This window comes from Symphalangus syndactylus, chromosome 6 (assembly GCF_028878055.3).
Source record: "Symphalangus syndactylus isolate Jambi chromosome 6, NHGRI_mSymSyn1-v2.1_pri, whole genome shotgun sequence".
In the NCBI taxonomy this organism is placed as follows: domain Eukaryota; kingdom Metazoa; phylum Chordata; class Mammalia; order Primates; family Hylobatidae; genus Symphalangus; species Symphalangus syndactylus.
Genome location: NC_072428.2, coordinates 91,036,924 through 91,049,154, shown reverse-complemented (window position 1 = coordinate 91,049,154; position 12,231 = coordinate 91,036,924). Strand labels below are relative to the sequence as shown.

The 12,231-nt window shown below is 35.4% G+C and overlaps 1 protein-coding gene across 10 annotated transcripts in view; it reads right to left on the bottom strand.

Annotated features, from left to right (window-relative positions):
• MAGI2 (membrane associated guanylate kinase, WW and PDZ domain containing 2) overlaps positions 1 to 12,231 on the bottom strand; it is a 1,470,566-nt gene that overhangs the window by 892,850 nt on the left and 565,485 nt on the right. The gene's annotated exons all lie outside the window — the stretch shown is intronic.

Genomic DNA, 12,231 nt, shown 5'->3' with positions numbered 1-12,231 from the left:
GTGCTTTGTGAGGAAGACCATTAATCAAGGAGCTCTTAAAGGAAATTTGAGGGACTGAGGGAAATATAGAGTTGGAATTGTGAAATGTTCATGGACAGAAACAAAAGAGGGTGGTTGCTGATATTTGGATATTCTGGAAGGAATCAACAAGAAGGTGGATAGGATGTTGTCTGTGGTTTCTAATGTTTATAAAGTAATGCACAGAGAATGAATAATAAATGGCCTTGAAATTTTAACACAAGAAGAGAAATTAAACACAAAGTTTCACTGAGACTTAGAGGGATGTAATTGACTGGGATATAGCAATGGGAAGGTGAATCTTGTTCAAAGCAAAGTGCTCTAATTGATGGGAAATAAAATAGCATTTTATTATGAGGAATAGGAAAACAGAATCTTATGTTTACAGATTTTTAGAAGTAAATTTAGCCAATTCTTTTCAAATTCTTCATATTACAGAAGATAGACTAAAGTCTAGAGAGATTTACATGTCCCTTAAACACAAATTATTATAGTCAGGGAGGGAGGGTGGATAATTATACCTTCACAAGGACCACAGAGGAGCAGGATACACTGGTGAAGAGTGAGGTGAGACAGGGAACAAGCTATTTAGACATTTTCCAGAAAACATACAATCTGATATAATCTGAATTTAACTTTTTGACAATTTGTTTCTTAGAAGAGAGAGAGTATAATCAGGAGTGCTGCTGCTCGTAAGTTAATTCTGACCAAGAAAAAGAATGAACTGATAATTTAATTGAAGTCCAGAATTACTTAGCACATAACTTGTTATTACAGACTCCTGCAAAACAGAGAAATTTGTTCCCCGCAATCCACTTTTCCCTGCTTGTGCTAACCTGACTGCTTAGAAGCATCATCATCTGTCTTTAGTTGGAGAGTTGATTGATATACCATTGTGTTATCTCTTTAGATATTCAGCCGCTTGATGGAATGGGAAGTCCAGATACGGGGAGGGCCATGTAACTTCTCATCTAAACAGAGACACTTGTGAGAGTGAATGAGTATGCTAACTGAATAGACATAATCTAGCTTGTCCTGGACAAATCAGGAAATATGAGCATAGATATTTATGGGTGGCGGAGGGAAACATGTTTTCTATTTCTTCTGTCATGTGAAATTAAGAAGACCATTAGTCAATTTTCTATCTCTACCTTTCTGCTTGTTCTAGCCTTCACACTAGTTTGTGAGTCCCAGGATTCTTCCATAGTCAATCCCCTACGGTCCTGCTAGTTTCCTGCTTATCAGGGCTGCTGGGACCACCCTGTGCTGCTGCTTTAAAATGCTGGACATTTGAGGAACTGAGGTCAAATAACACATTTCCCATTTGCCTCTCAGCTGAATAATGGAAAAGATAGTATAAATTTACAAGAACCAGTTCTCCTGCTAAAGAGAGTTGAGGAAGACTCCACATACTCAGATGGACAGAAAGGGGGACCAAGAAAATCCACCTACACGATCCAAAAACTCCTTTTTCACTTCAGAAAATTTGAAAAGAAGGTGGTGATTGTTATGGTGGGAGAGCTAGGGAGACAACAATAGCCTGTGACGTAAGAGTAAGAGACCGTAGCCCTTGGGATGCGGAGGAGGCAGCAAATTTGGAAAGGGTCTACTACAGACTACAGAAATAGATTTTTGAAAGCATATGTTTTGGGCTTGAAATACATTTAAACATGGCTTTCATGAGGAAATAGGAAAACACAGCAGGAGTGATAATAAGAGGGGGACCGACCAAGAGTGAAAAAAGTTAGCTGAGAAAAAAAAAAAGAATGTGTTGATACGATTTTTAAAAAATGGAGAGCAATTAAAATTCAATAGCAGAGTATTAATCTTCACTGGAAAACTGCAAAAAGATAACATAATGCAGAATTTTAATTGGTGACATAGACGACGACAATGGAAAGTAAACTACAAATATAAAGAATGCATAATATGTTAAAACTATGGAAAATGGCATAATTAAGAATGACTTAACAATAGTCAAAAACAAACTTAGAAACAATGAAAATAACCAACACTGAATGCCTACTACATAATAAACACTGAAGCTCAAAACAATTCTATTTGTTGTTACACTACTATATGTACTTTATAAAGGAGAAACCGAGGAACAGAGAGGGCAAGTAATATCCCTAGGTTCACAAAGAAATTGGAAGAGCAAGGTCTTCATCTTAAGCAGTCTGGCACCAGAGCCCCATGCTCTACCTGTAACCATTACGTTATCACGTCCCGCAAAGGCAAAATAAAAATTCTTAAACTATAATAGATTACAATTTAGCTATTGTAAAAAAGGATGAGAGTATCTAATATAAAACCTTTTAAAGGATATTGTGTAAAGTTTATGATGAGATTAGCAAACATTTCTTGGAGAATAATTGGAGTTTTTAGGACACAAAAACTTACATTCAGACAATAAAACAAAACAAAATATATCGTCTAACTAGAACAAAGTTCTGGTTGATTTCACGTTTTCCTAAACACTAAATTGTAGGAAAAAAGAAAATAATACATACACTTCTAAAGGATTAAGATTGTCATCATTTTTTCAAATGTCTTAAGAAGTTACCATTTGTAGATTTTGGCTATTAGTCCATTGTCGGGTGCATAGTTTGAGAATATTTTCACCCCTTCTGTGGGTTGTCTGTTTATTTTGCTGTGCAGAAGCTTTTTAGTTTAATTGGGACCCATCTATTTATTTTTGTTATTGTTGCATTTGAATTTAGGTTTTTGGTCACAAACTCTTTGCCTATGCCAACATCTAGAAGAGTTTTATTAATGTTATCTTCTAGAATTTTTATGGGTTCAGGTTTTAGATGTAAATCTTTGATCCATCTTGAGTTGATTTTTGTACAGAGTGAGAGATGAGAATCTAGTTTCATTCTTCTACATGTTGCTTGCCAATTATCCCAACATCATTTATTGAATAGGGTGTCTGTATTAGTATGTTTTCACACTGCTGTAAGGAAATACCTGAGACTGGGTAATTTACAAAGGAAAGCGGTTTAACTGACTCACAGTTCTGCATGGATAGGGAGGCCTCAGGAAATTTACAATAATGGCATAAGGGGAAGCAATTATGTCTTCCCAAGGCAGCAGGAGAGAGAGTGCTAGGAAGAGCAATGAAAACTGCCTTATGAAGCCATCAGATCTCATGAGAACTCACTTACTATCACAGTAACAGCAAGGCAGAAATCTGCTTCTATAATCTGATCACCTCCTACTAGGTTCCTCCCTCAACACCTGAGAATTACAATTCAAGATGAGATTTGGGTGAGGGCACAAAGGCTAACCATCAGTGTTCTTTCCCAACTTTATGTTTTCATTTGCATTGTTGAAGATCAGTTGGCTGTAAGTATTTGGCTTTATTTCTGGGTTCTCTATTCTGTTTCATTGGTCTTTGTGCCTGTTTTTCTACCAGTACCATTCTGCTTTGGTAACTACAGCCTTGTAGTATAGTTTGAAGTCAGGTAATGTGATGTCTCCAGATTTGTTCTTTTTGCTTAGTCTTTCTTTGGCTGTGTGGGGTCTTTTTAGCTAAAAGGAACTCCAACAAATCACCAAGAAAAAAGAAATAACTTCATCAAAAAGTGGGCAAATGGCTGAGCCTGGGCAACATGGCAAAACTCCGTCTCTACAAAAAATACAAAAATTAGCAGGGCATGGTGGCATGGACCTGTCCCAGCTACTTGGGAGGCTGGAGTGGGAGAATCACCCGAGCCGGGGATACTGAGGCTGCAGTGAGTTGAGACCATGTCACTGCACTTCAGACTCTTGCCTGGGTGACAAAGTGAGACCCTGTCTCAGAAAAAAAAAATAGTAATGGGCAAATGATGTGAACAGACAATTCTCAAAAGAAGATATACAAATGGCCAATAAATATATTAAAAAATGCTCAACATCACTAATTATCAGGGAAATGCAAATTAAAACCATAATGAGATACCACTTTACTCCTGCAAGAATGGCCATGATTAAAACATCAAAAAATAATAAATATTGGCGTGGATGTTGTGAAAATGGAACACTTTTACATTGCTGGTGGTAATATAAACTAGTACAACCACTATGGAAAACAGTATGAAGATTCCATAAAGAAGTAAAAGCAGAACTACCATTTGATCCAGCAATCACTCTACTGGGTATCTACCCAGAGGAAAATAAATCATTATATGAAAAAGACACTTGCACATTCAGATTCTGTAAAGAGGTAAAAGCAGAACTACCATTTGATCCAGCAATCACTCTACTGGGTATCTACCCAGAGGAAAATAAATCACTATATGAGAAAGACACTTGCACATTCATGTTTATAGCAGCACAATTCACAATTGCAAAAATATGGAACCAGCCTAAATGCCCATCGACCAACAAATGGATAAAGAAAATGTGGTATATATACACCATGGAATACTACTCAGCTATAGAAAGGAACAAAATAATGGCATTCTCTGCAACCTGGATGGAGCTGGAGACCATTACTCTAAGTGAAGTAACTCAGGAATGGAAAACCAAATATTATATTATTATATGTTCTCACTTATAAGTGGGAGCTAAGATATGAGGACCCAAACGCATAAGAACAATCTAATGGGCTGGGAGCAGTGGCTCACACCTGTAATCCCAGCACTTTGGGAGGCAGAGGTGGGCAGATCACGAGGTCAGGAGATCGAGATCATCCTGGCTAACACGGTGAAACCCCGTCTCTACTAAAAATACAGAAAAATTAGTCGGGCATGGTGGCAGGTGCCTGTAGTCCCAGCTACTGGGGAGGCTGAGACAGGAGAATGGCATGAAACCGGGAGGCGGAGCTTGCCCTGAGCCGAGATCGCGCCACTGCACTCAGCCTGGGGAACAGAGCAAGACTCCGTCTCAAAATAATAATAATAATAATAATAACTTAGTGGACTTTGGGGACTAAGGGGAAAGGTAAAGACGGGGGTGAGGGATATAAGACTACACACTGAGTACAGTGTTCACTGTTCAGGTGATGGATGCACCATAATCTCAGAAATCACCAGCAAACAACTTACCTATGTAACAAAAAACCACCTGTTACCGTAGAACTATTGAAATAAAAATATTTACATAGTGATAGTAATTTAAATGCTGATTATTGGTTTTAAAGATTTAAAACGATTCTATGAACATAAAAAGAGAAGACTTAGTTCTTATTGTAGATCAGACTAAGAATGTTAATTATTGAAAATCTAAAAGAAAAAAGACAATGGTGAGAAAAGCCAGAGGAAAGGATAGGGATATCAATATACCTAACCTATGTAAGAGAGAATAAAATAATTGACTATAGTTGATGGAACAAAAAAGAGTTACCGTTTATATGTAAACTTATCAGGAAGACAATTTTAAATGAACTCTTTAAGCGTTTCATAATTATATACCTTTCCATTGAAAAAAAACTGAGTTTAGTTTAAAAAACACTGAATAATTAGGAAAGATTGAGATTTAAAAAAATGATGGTAAATATAACCAACATATATTCATATATGGTTATAAAATATAATATACATATTAAAATTCATTTTTGACCTTGCTTAACATCAACCACAAACACATATGCACATACATACAAGAATCTCTTTATTCTTCTTTTGAACAAATGTTTTTTTTTTCTTTCAGTTAGCTTTTCTCAAAGTATACTTATGGAATACTTTTACCTCCTTCCCTCCAAAACAAACAAACAAACAAATAAAATTTAAAGGGCATTTTTTTTCTCTAGAGATTGCTAGTTGGTAAAAAACAGACACAAAACCTGAAGACCGAAAAAAAAAAAAAAAGAATACTACTGACAAATTTACGTTCAAACCTCACTTATAAATGCAAAAAAACCTAGATAAAATATTAGTAAATAAAAATACAGTAATTTATCAAAAGAATAATACATGATCAAAAAGTAGGGTATATTTTAAGAATACAAGATTGCTTAATATTAGGAAATATAGAATACATCTCATCAATAAGTTAAATAAGAAATTGTGAAAGATACTAGAATTGCATTTGCTCAATTCAACATACATTCTTTGAATCTTAAGTTAGTAATTAAAACATTCTTCCTTTTTATGATAAAGAATTTCGATCTGAAACCATAATTCAAAATAATACTGAGTAGTAAAATATTAGTGATATTCCCATTTATATCAGGAATAAGACAAGGGTAACTGTCCTTACTGAGTTTTTTTTTTTTTTAGATTCACTCTCAGAAGTAACTGATCAACAGTTTTTATTTTGTTTATGCTTTTAGTTGTTTGTTCTGCTGCAAGACATCCACCTACTTTCTACCTCTGAGGGAAATATTTATGGCCCGTGGGTGAAATGGTGTTTAAGACAGAGAGAGAAGATTCTTAACATAGGAGAAGTATCTTTCTTATGTTATGAGAATAACCATATATGAAATATAATGAAAAACACCTGATTCATAGCAACAATAACCATTATCAAATATACAGACATATGCTAATCAAAAATGTGTAACACTATGAAAACAATTACAAAATTTTATGGAGAGAAACAACTTGAGTAAATTAAGGCACAGAGTAAAGCTAGATAAAACAGTTATAAATTTCAATTTCAAAATTGATAAAATAGAGAAATTTGCATATATCAGAGGCAATTTAGGGAGTAAATGCTAATGAGGAAGAGAAAAGATTGTGAACACAGGAATGAGAGACTAAGACTGTAAATCTTCGTTTAGTAACTTAGATGACGATTTTAAGAAAAGCTGCCAAATAAGTATTTTTTATGTGTAAAAGGCAGTCTGCAATGCAAACCTCCTACTAAGGCTCCCCTATGAAATACTATACAACAGGGGTCCCCAACGCCTGGGCCATGGATTGGTACTGGTTAGTGGCCTGTTAGGAATCTGGCTGCACAGCAAGAGGTGAGCTGCGGGCAAGCTTCCTCTGTATTTACAGCCACTTCCCATCACTGGCATTACTCCCGGATCTCCACCTCCTGTCAGATCATCATCAGCATTAGATTCTCATAGTAGCATGAACCCTGTTGTGAACCCCACGTGTAAGGGATCTAGGATGTGTGCTCCTTATGAGAACTGAATGCCTGATGATCTGTCACTGTCTCCCATCACCCCCAGATGGGACCATCTAGTTGCAGGAAAACAAGCTCAGGACTCCCACTGATTCTACATTACAGTTGGTTGTATAATTATTTCATTATATATTATAATATAATAATAATAGAAAGAAAGTGTACAATAAATGTAACATGCTTGAATTGTCCTGAAACCACCCCACCCCCTTGCCCTGTCTGTGGAAAAGTTTTCTTTCATGAAATCTGTCCCTGGTACCAAAAAGGTTGGGGACCACTGCTATGCACCACCAAAGTTGAGTAGAATTTCTTTTGGGTGGGCGTGCAAAAAAGTGTTGAGTACTACTTCAAGTGCAGCATAGAGCAAAGGAGAGCTTGCTCACAGGGGAGAGGTAATGATAGGGTCACAATGATGTAAAAAAGAAAAAAAATCACTAATTATTTCCAGATAATCACTGCCTACTAGAAAAACCCAAGAATAAATTGAAAATCAGTTACAATAATAGAGTTCCATGAGGTGGCTGTTGATAAAAGCTACAAAAAATCAGTATCTTTCTTACGTTATGGGAATAGCCATATATGAAATATAAAGGAAAACACCTGATTCATAGCAGCAATAACCATTATCAAATATACAGACATATGCTAATCAAAAATGTGTAACACTATGAAAACAATCACAAAATTTTATTGAGAGAAACAACTTGAGTAAATTAAGGCACACAGCAAAGCAAGATAAAATAGTTATAAACTTCAATTTCAAAATTGATAAAATAGAGAAATTTGCATATAGAGATATTAAGACAACAAGAATTTAATTAGACTAGTATAGTCTAGAAAGCCCAACAGTATACACAAGTACGTACAAATATTTAGTATCTGATAAGACATCATTTCAAATAATAGAGATAGGGTTCTGGCTTTTGGTAATGGCAGAATGAAATGTCCTGTGAACCCTCCCAAGGATAATCATTATAAAAACTGAATAAAATATGATTTTCAAAAACTGATTTCCTTTATGTTAAGTGAAAGCCAGGAACAGAATGAAAAATTCCACATGATCTTACTCATATGTAAAATTCAAAAAAGTTGATCTCATAGATGTAGAGAGTACAGTATCAGTTACTAGAGGCTAGAAAGCATAGGAGGTAAGGGAAATCAATCTATTAGTCAATGGGTATCAAATGATAGTTAGATAAGACGAATAAGTTCTAGTGTTCCATTACACAGTAGGGAGACTATAGTTAACAATAATATATTGTATAGTTTAAAATAGCTATAAGATCTCAACACAAAGAAATTATAAATGGTTGGAGTAATGGATATGCTAATTGCCCTAATTTGATCATTACACATTGTATCAAAACCTCACACTCTACCCCATAAACATGTATAATTATTATGTGTCAATTAAAATGGAACTATTGGAAGGAAATGTAAAGTGACTAAATGCAAGCAGAAATCAGAGATGTAACCTTGAAAGACTATAACTATAATGGACAGTGGCTGAGTAGAGAGTCTAAGCATGACAGAACAGGTAGAAATTAGGGACAAAATTCAAGAAGCAAAAAAGCTGCAGAAAAGAGGAAACACAAAATCTGAGTATGAACTCTGTCCATATCCCTGGCTGTCCAACAAGTGACAGATGTAAGGGGACAGCCTGGGCATAGAAAAAATAGGCAGGATAATAAAGAAATCTATCCTCAAAAGTCAGAATTTCACCAGGTGAGATTTGAAAGTTAACTCCTTTATTGATTGGGTGCATTCCAGAATATGCGCTCAGCTCAGGAGGCAGAGAGCTGAAGTCTTATGAGGAGGACAAAGCTCAGGGGCGGAAAAGCAACTAAAATTTATGAATCAATAGAAGCAAGAGAACCACAGAAAGAATGTCTCCAAATTTGCATATAAACTCCGTCCATATCTTTGGCTGAAAATAAACCACACAGGCTCAGAAGACCCTCAGGGAGTCATACTATAAAATTGGCAGCTTGACATTTAAAAAGCTAAGCAGAATATCAGCTACTGCATACCATGTGTAGACAAATAAATAGTTTGGCTTTAAGCAAATTAATTACTTATCAGAACAAACAAAGAAACAAATAAAATAACCCCATGATTCTACAAATGACAAAACAGCACATATTGCCACTATATTATATAAAATGACCAATTTCAACCCAAAATTACTAAATATGCAAAGAATGAGTAGTGACCCATATTAAAAAAATAATGAAGCAAATGGAAAGTGCCTCCAAGTGAGCCTAGATGTTGGGCATAGCAAACAAAAACTTCAAAGCAGCTGGTCTAAATATGTTAAAAATATTTAAAAATATGATCTCAATGAGTAAACAGATAGGAAACAACAGAAATAAAACTAAAAAGAACTGAAAATTACAACAAAAATCATTCTACAGATTAGATGTGGGGAAAAAAATCAGTGAGCTTGATGATGCGTTAATAACAGCTGTCCAATCTTAAGAACAGAGAGAAACATGATATTACAAAATAAATGAAACCTCAAAAATTAGGGACACGCCGGGGGTAGTGGCTCACACCTGTAATTCCAGCACCTTGGGAGGCCAAGGCAGGTGGATCACAAGGTCAGGAGTTCAAGACCAGCCTGGCCAACATGGTGAAACCCTGTATCTACTAAAAATGCAAAACACTGGCCAGGTGTGGTGGTGGGCACCTGTAATCCCAGCTACTCAGGAGGCTGAGGCAGAGAACTGCTTGAACCCAGGAGGCAGACGTTGTAGTGAGCCGAGATCACACCACGGCACTCCAGCCTGGGTGACAGAGCAAGACTCTGTCTCAAAAAAAAAAAAAATTGGGACATCATTTGGTCCAATGTACATGTAATTGAAGTCTAAGAAGAAAAAGGGAAAGGTAGAAGAAAGACAAAATAATCATTTGAGAAATAATGGTCTAAGCCTAGCCCCCACTTGATTTTAAAAAATCACACACACCTTAACTTACAGATTCAAGAATTTCAATTAACCCAAAGAAGGAGAAAATAAAGAGAATCATGACCAAGTTATATTATAACCACCAAAAGGAAGGAGGGAGGGAAGGAGGAATGGAAGGGATATGAATGTTGAAAACAGCAAAAGAAAAATGACACATTATGTACATGGGAACAATGATATGTTTGTTGATTTATCTTCAGGAATAGTGGATGCCAGAATAGTTTAAACTAACACTTTCAATGCTGTTTGTTATAGGACATTCACTCCCATGCTTTTTAGAAGAAAGGTGCAATGAATGGTCCATGCATAAGGGCTATGGAATTATACTCCCCATCATTGAAGATGAAATATTTACAAATATTATTTGGAATTCTTTTGTACATGTTTGTCTATTCTTCCTCATTTGTTTATTTATTCAATTATTTATTTATAACAGTGTGGACTTACAGAAATTTATTTTATACTGTGGGTTATATTCCAACTGTTTATTTTACTTTGGTGCTCAGATTGCTCCAGCTTTGGTCATCTGGACCCCCCTCAGTTGGTTCCTATGTCATATCTCCATCTTTGACTGTTTTGAGCTCCTCCTTACTTTCTGGCACTACAAGATGATCCAAGCTTACCTGTTAACTTTATCAAATCTTTGTTTAGGGAGTGGCATAAACGTCACCTTAGAATACACACTTTTCATGTACTGATTTATTTTCAAATTCTCTAAATTCAGAGGAATCTGGTTTCTTCATTACTCCAAGTTAATATAAAGTTGTGAGAGTTTTGTTGCGTTATGTATTCTAATAAAATACTGTACTTATCCGCTAGATGTTTGACTAGTCTAGTAACCGAATGCTTACTAACTGGAAGTCTACAGATGATATGACTCAAGTGTATTCAAGTAAGCTATTTTGGAAATAAATAATCTGACATGTATAAACCACTGTGTGCTAAGAACATAAATCAGCAAAGAAACACAATTTTTTGAGGTAGTTTTTTCATTAAGTTATTAAAAATGTCACTTGTTTTTCTCTCCATCCTGGCACAATGGGCCTCAGCTATGGAGAAAGAAAAATCTAATAGCACTCGCAAGACTTCTTGAGGGGCAAGGGTTGAAGGCTGTAGTCAAAGGCACTGCTATTAATCAGCTTTGCTTCAATCACACACCATTTTGTACTAGGGAAGCTTAGGAGGAGGATGGTTGGTTGAGCTGTCAGAAATGGCAATAATAAAAAAATTAAAAACTTTAAAATGTAATAATTAGATCTTTCCCACAAACTGTCAGATAAAAAATATGACCTATCTCTTCCCTCCATACTATTGGCTGATTAAATGATTGATTTAATTTAACACCAGGATAATTGCATTTTTCAGAGATTATCCTACATCATAGCTTTTTTGAGCTGACTTGCCTAAAAGTACTTATTGATTTAAACATTTAGTGAATACACTACTCAGACACTGAACATGTAGCACCTTATAAATTGATTTACATTTTTATACATATATCTTATATCCTCTAAATGAGGGCTTGATTAGAGTCTGATATGAAGTCAGTGACACATTCTTTAACCTCTGTGAACCTGGCTTTCCTTTTCAATAACTGTGGGTAACAAGCACCCACAAAGTCATTGTGAAAATTAAGTGATATAATTTGAAGTAAAGAGCTTACCACGTTACATCTGTTACAGATAAGTAATCAATATATGTTTATTTTTGTTTCATATATGGCTGACTCAATGAATGAATGTGACTTGGGCAGTCACACAAGGGCTTCTCATACTTAGAAAAAACCTGTGCTTGGTTTCATACTCTTCTATTGCTCTACTGAATTTCCTAATAATTTTAGAATGAGGAGTCCTGCATTTTCATTTTACACTGGACCTTGTGAATTATGTCCTGGGTTCACCCAACTAAATTGTAAGCCATTTGAAGTCTGAGATGCTATAAATGACATTATATCCCTAATGTGTTTCTCAATTCTTAATTAGTTTCCAGTATATGAAATGTAAAAATTCACATTTATTGAAAATAATAGTAGTGATTTGCTTAAGACAGCCAATATAGAGTTTTAATGGTAGATATAGAAGTCCTGCCAGAAAATCACATACAAATATTTCATGCTTTGTCATCCATATGTCTTTTATTACCAATAAAAAATAATATATTCCAATCAAAGTGCTGTTATGCATATCTAAAA